Below are 6,617 nucleotides of genomic sequence, written 5' to 3'. Positions count from 1 at the left end.
CTGCAGGGGAGCAGCTGGCATAAGCAACGTTTAGAAGCTCCTTTGTGCTGACAAGGATTCCACTGTTAGAGTCCTTATCGCCTGCTTATCCCACCCAGTGACTACATTGGCCGTTGGTTATTTGCTTGAGTGAACTCTTGAAAAGTGAACTTCCCTTGAGCATCTAATGGGGGTTCTGAATGTAACTGGTTAATGATACATATTCCACCTTCAAGAATACTTGTTTTAAAGGGAGGTTATGCTTTGGCAATCAGCATCTCCCTGGGAAGGAAGTCAAGACTTGGAGACATGTGTTTTTCATTATGTGATTAGAAATTTTGCCTCAGCCATATCTAGAATGAGGAAAAACTGAGTTTCTACTTTCCTTGGGGCAACTAGAAAGAAATATGCATGAGTTGCTTTTGTCCTAAGTACCCTTTAAATCACTTACCAAACATTACAGCAAACAGTTGTGCATATGTAACAAGCTTAAATATTTTTATAGAAGGTGAACCATTAGTATTAAATGGTGATAAGTTGTTCCCTAGCCCTACACATGCATTTGCCTTTTGCACATAAAATAAATGTTTGCTCTAGTGAAGTGATTTGAACACTAACCTTGTACACATTTTTAAGAGGCTTAGATCGGTATTCACACTTATTTACCATACAAAAGTGCATATACCCTAAAGCTTTTGCTTTATGTTCTCTACTGTTTCACTGGAAAGTGTTAATAGAATTGTATAAGAAGAAAAACTGAAATGGTGTTAATCTGAAAATTAATGATTCTTCTGTAAGCCCTGTAGTTCAAAAGAGAGTAGCAATTAGGATGATCATTTTGTTTAAAATTCATTAAAATAGAAGGCTGCTTTTTTTCCAAGTATTTTAAATGTCTTCAGTAAAAAATAAAGGAATAGTGATAGATTTATATAAATGTCTAAATGTCAGTAGAGGAGTAGAATTCATCTGGTTATCACCTGGTCCTCTGAAGTTAACTAATGGGCTAACTGATTTGTGCACACAATTATGATGGATTTATGGTAAGGGAATCATTTATTGACTGGTCAAATGGAAGGAAATATCAATAATAGGGAATAAGCTTGCAACGAGTCTTACACTGCAAACTTGTGTTAATCCTGTTTAATATACAAATTTGGTTAGTTTAATTGTAAACATATTTTTATATCAAATATACAGTTCTAATATAAAAATTATAAATAATTATTTTTGTTAACAAAGACACTATTTGGCCCTCTTGCAGAAAGAAGCATTGGAGAAATCATTTAAAATGTACCTGTGTTCTGTTATATTGCAAAATCTGTTAAGAGCAGGACCACATCAATAGTATTTAATAATTTGCTTTACCTCCCAAAGCAGAGTTCTGCTTTCAGCTTGTCTTAAGAACTGTTGCCAAAACAACAGGAAAAAAACAAAACTATTTTATTATTCAAAGGCTTAAAAAAAAACCCTCTTATCTTGTGACTTTTCTATGGAATCATAAAGTAAATTTGAAGAACCAGGCTTATTCTTATTTTAGCAATGACAGACAAAAATGATTAAATGCATCCTAGAGAGAAACCTTTATAAAAGTATATAATTCTGTATAGAATCATAAGAAACTATGAATGGAAATTTTCCAGAAAGATATTACTATTATAGAATCTTTTGAAGCAATTTTCTTGAGAAATAGTAAAATCTGGGCCAGACTATCTTGCAGTTAATTGCATATTATCAGAGCAGTATGAGAAATAACGGTATTTGTTGGAAAGGGATTTCAGCTACTAAACACTCTTTACTGGGAGAGAATCTCTTTATTCCTGAATAATGGAAGAACAGTACTTTGGTGCTGGCATCAGTGAGGCACTTTTCTTAGTCCTAGTAGAGGATGCAGTGTGCTGTTAGACCAATATCATATCTTGAGTCTTACAAAGTTTTCATTCTCTGTCAATATGAAAAGCTGGAAAGTGACAGAATATAGTATAGGCTAAGGCACACATATTTGCAGTTTACTGAGAAGTAGATTTCTTATATAACTTTTTCCCCCTCCCAGTGAAGAGCCCTATGCTATATTTCTACCATCACTAATATTTGAAAGTGTTTCATTACTAACAAGTTCAATATAACATGAAAGTTGTCATTGCTCATCCAAAATACTGTTTTGTCTATCAGAATCAACACAAGTGAATTTTTCACCCACAATAACATTATGTCTTTGCAGCTTTAGGTTTGTTTAATGTTTTCTTACAAGCCAAACTATTAACTACAATCCCATTGTTTATCTTAGAGAGAGAGAGAGATATACATACATACATATAGCATAAAGTACTCAGCAGGGCTAGTTATTTGGATTTCTTGCACAACAATTTAGCTTTTTGTAAGTTCAACATGTAAATTTTAAAGACATAAATATAGAGAGACCTATGTGTTTGAAATATAAATGATATATATGGATTAGCATGTACCTGTATATTATTAAACATGCAATGAACTGACTGGTAAGTGACGTCTAATTGTATGGCTAGCAATGTAATTTATTCAGACTGTATTTTTGTACAGAGCAGCGCACACTAACCTATGCCTCTGTGTCCTCTTTAATGCCTAAAACTGTGCCTAGAAATTTCATCTGTCTTAAAAAATAAAATATACTCCACGCTGTTTATGCTATTAGTTTCTCTACTGCTGTTATATATTTATTATTTTAAAATATATGACATGTTTAATACTTAAATATGAATTCATGCTATTCTGGTTAATTTTTTTTTAACAGTCCTCTGGGGGGAACCTGTTTCTCACTCCAGTGGTTTTGAGTTTGCAGTTTCACGATCAGTTCTTAATTTCATGATTTTTGTAGCTGACATGAAGTTATCTATGTGGAAAAAATAAAAATAAAAGTGGCTTCACTGATGTGGTTTGACTTTGTGTCTTCTCTACTGTGTGGACTCTTTAACAGGTTTCTAAATTAAATGTCTTCAGTTCATTTTCTCTTTTATAAAGTATATGTTATTTAGAAAACATAGCTTGATATGACATGTTCATTTTGTGTAAAAAATTTTTAAACTATATTTTGTTTCAAATTATCTCCCAAATCCTTTCTATCTTCTGCAGCTGAGTTATATGAACAATAAAAGAAAGAATATTACGTGTCTTTTTAAACTTTCTATCTTAAAAGGCACAGACAGGAGATATAGTGTAGGCTCTCCTTTTTCCTATTATCTAATCACCCAAGTAGAAAGAGGAGTAGTGAAGGGTTTGATACTCTATTTTGGTTTTTGTTTAGTTTTCAGTAGTTGCAAGGTATGTTAAAGCAGGCTTTCCTGCATTATTTCTATTTTTTAATTACACACTAAATTTTCAATGTGCATATGTGTATGTGTAGAAATTCATAAAGTTCAAATTTCCCATCACCCTTTGTGTATTAGATAAATGTTAAGTATACTTGGAAGAAATTTATATTAGAGCAAAAAATTCACTTGTATGATTGTCAGAAAATTTTCTGGAAGGTAGAAATAGAGCCATATATAATTGAGCAAATTTTCTTGTGTTGATAAAATCAGTTTGAATATAAAATATATATTTTTTGCCATGCCTTTCATTTCTCATGAACGCTCAAATCTTGACAGGTTCACAGTATATTTTTCTGCTGAAAAAAATATTGTAAATCATTCATAAATCTATGAGGTATTTAATATCTGATGTTCAAAAGTATGCACATTTAAGTTATGAATTCTAACATTTCCACAAATTTTCTATCATAGAAATTTTCCTTTTCAATGACCTTATTCTAATTCGATGGAGCAGCATCATTCATTTGATGTATTATATTTTCAGTATAAGGTACTTTCATTTTCATACAGAATTCTCATGGGCAAAACACCTTTACAGTCATGTCCTGCCTGGTAATTATCCATGACCCAGTTTCTCTGAATTTGGAAGACATGGAGAGATAACTTCACTAGGATTAGACAAGGGAAAATTCATTGCCTTAAGAGATTTCATTGTGAACAGGAAACAGGAAAACAATTTTAATTTGCTTTGCCATAGTGGCTATATAGTCAGTTTGTGGTTTGTTTTATTAAGTCAGGCCCATGCTTTGTCAACACAATGTTCCATTTTGGTGGTCTTTAAGTCATTTTGGTTAGAAAATTAACTGATAGCGAAATTATTTTGTATTCTGTAGAATAATCCACTGAATACCTGGATTTTTAATTTATTGGTCAAATTTTCATGTTATGACCTTCTGTTAATAGCTTTTCAGAAGTGCAACCTTAAATGAGATAAGATTAAAGGAGCAAATAGAAATGAGAATTAAGCGCTTAGTATTTTCACAGGAAGCACTAATTTATTTGAATAATTTAACTTGAATAACTTCTGTGTCAAGTATTGGGAACACAATGTCATAGATACTTAATGTCAAAGTTAAAATCAGACTAAGTAACAAAACTCTATGAAATAAAATGCCAACAATTTTTCTGATATAAGGCAGGTTTGCAGACTGGGAAGTCCTCACATTTTTAACAACTACTAGATGTTGCCACGAGCAGAGGGTCCATATATCCATACTTGGAAAATCTGTTTTCAAAGACTCCCCAGCTAGGTGACTCACACATTTATATTCCAGCCGTAAGTCTAATGGTTCCAAAGTATAACTAAGAGAACAGGAGCTGAACTGTTCAAGTGGGAAGGATAATATGTGGTGTTTGTAAGCCAAGATTAACAGCATACAAAGAATGGTGTTCTTTGTAAAACTAAAGCTGTGTTGAGTGGTTCACCAGAGAAACTCAGTTTTGGCAAGCAATTATTTCCAAGTTGAATGACTTCATAGAAATAATGATTATAAAAGAAGCTTGGAACAAATACTGGAAAATCATGTCATCAAACCAGCAAAAACCTTGAATACTTCAATTTCTGCGTATGACGTGGATTAATGAAGAAAATAGTATCTAAACTATATACATAATTTATATACTAATTTTGGCATGGGTGGGGATGTTCTGTGTGACCAGAAGGCATTTCTTATACACAGAAGAGAGACAGGCATAGACTTGAACTTCAAACACTGCATATACATGATGGTACTGAAGATGGCCCCTTGGTTGCTTTGAATTTATCATCAGAAAGGTAAAATAAGAAATTAATATCATACAACCTATTTAGTTTTTTGATAAAAATGTAGTTCACGAGGAAGAGTTCAAAGAAATTGTTTTAAAACTGAACAGAAGACATTTCTCTTAAGATTATTAAGGAAGGATAAGCTGGGACAAAGTGAGAGAGTGGCATGGACATATATACACTACCAAACATAAAACAGATAGGTAGTGGGAAGCAGCCGCATAGCACAGGGAGATCAGCTCGGTGCTTTGCGTCTACCTAGAGGGGTGGGATAGGGAGGGTGGGAGGGAGACGCAAGAGGGAGGAGATATGGGGGTATATGTATACGTATAGCTGATTCACTTTGTTATACAGCAGAAACTAATACACCATTGTAAAGCAATTATACTCCCATAAAGATGTTTAAAAAAAAACCCAACAACAACAACAACAACAACAAAAGATGATTATGAATGAGGAATTAAATTATTAAGGGTTAAATGGAGAAGAAACACTGCTTTGCTGGCCTCCGATACTGTGTGTTAACTGAAAATACAGATAATGCTATCATGCTTGGCAGCCTCTCTGTGGGAAACTTGTGGATCAAAGCATTTTTGGAGAGTAAGTTCCTCTTTGTGGCCATTTCACTGCTCAGTGGTAATGTGGCAATTCCTGACATCAAGAACAAGTTTTACCATTTTTAACTTTTAGGTGATTCTTCTTCTTAAACATTATCTAGCCATTATGGTTGTGTCATTTATTTGAGCCATGGTGTGTCTGAAAGAAGCAAAAAAACATTTAACACTAATGATCATGAAAAGTATGTTTTTAAAAAAATTTACTGAAGTATAGTTGATTTATAATGTGTTAATTTCTACTGTACAGCAAAGTGATTCAGTTATACATATATACATTCTTTTTCATATTCTTTTCCATTATGGTTTATCACAGGATATTGAATGTAGTTCCCTGTGCTATACAGTAGGAATGAAAAGTATGTTTCTCATTCAACTCCAAGCTATGGGTGCTGTTCACTGTTGGAACAAATTTGGCATAAATTTGATATAATACAGAAATCCATATGGAGGCATAATGTTTCATATAAAATTTCCAGTTATATTTTCTGAAGACCTTGATATTTTTAAATGCTTCTTAATGAAGCAGAATTCTGGAAAATCCATTCTTGGAATATTTCTTTGCAAACCTCAATATTTAGCACATCTTTCCAGACAACTTTAAAGACATGGAATGCTCTGAGTTTCTTTCCCGCATTCTTTTCAGGCATGGATAAAATTATTTTTCCCCATTTGTATCAGAAAGTCAATAAATATTAGGACATATTTGGGCAGGTATTTGAACTTTATGAAGTTCAAATATGAGCCTAAACACAGCAACCTCCTCCTGCTGCTGCTGATTGCATGACATGTTTGAATCACAAATGCTCTAAAAGTTGAGGCAACAATTAAGACTTCTTATGCCCATTCAAATCAAAAGCACTGTTTGACTTCAGTTAGGCTTGTTGGACTATTGTGCTCTCTGGATGGGGAAAA

This window comes from Hyperoodon ampullatus (genome assembly GCF_949752795.1).
Source record: "Hyperoodon ampullatus genome assembly, chromosome: X".
In the NCBI taxonomy this organism is placed as follows: domain Eukaryota; kingdom Metazoa; phylum Chordata; class Mammalia; order Artiodactyla; family Ziphiidae; genus Hyperoodon; species Hyperoodon ampullatus.
Note: the sequence above shows the minus strand (reverse complement) of the source record.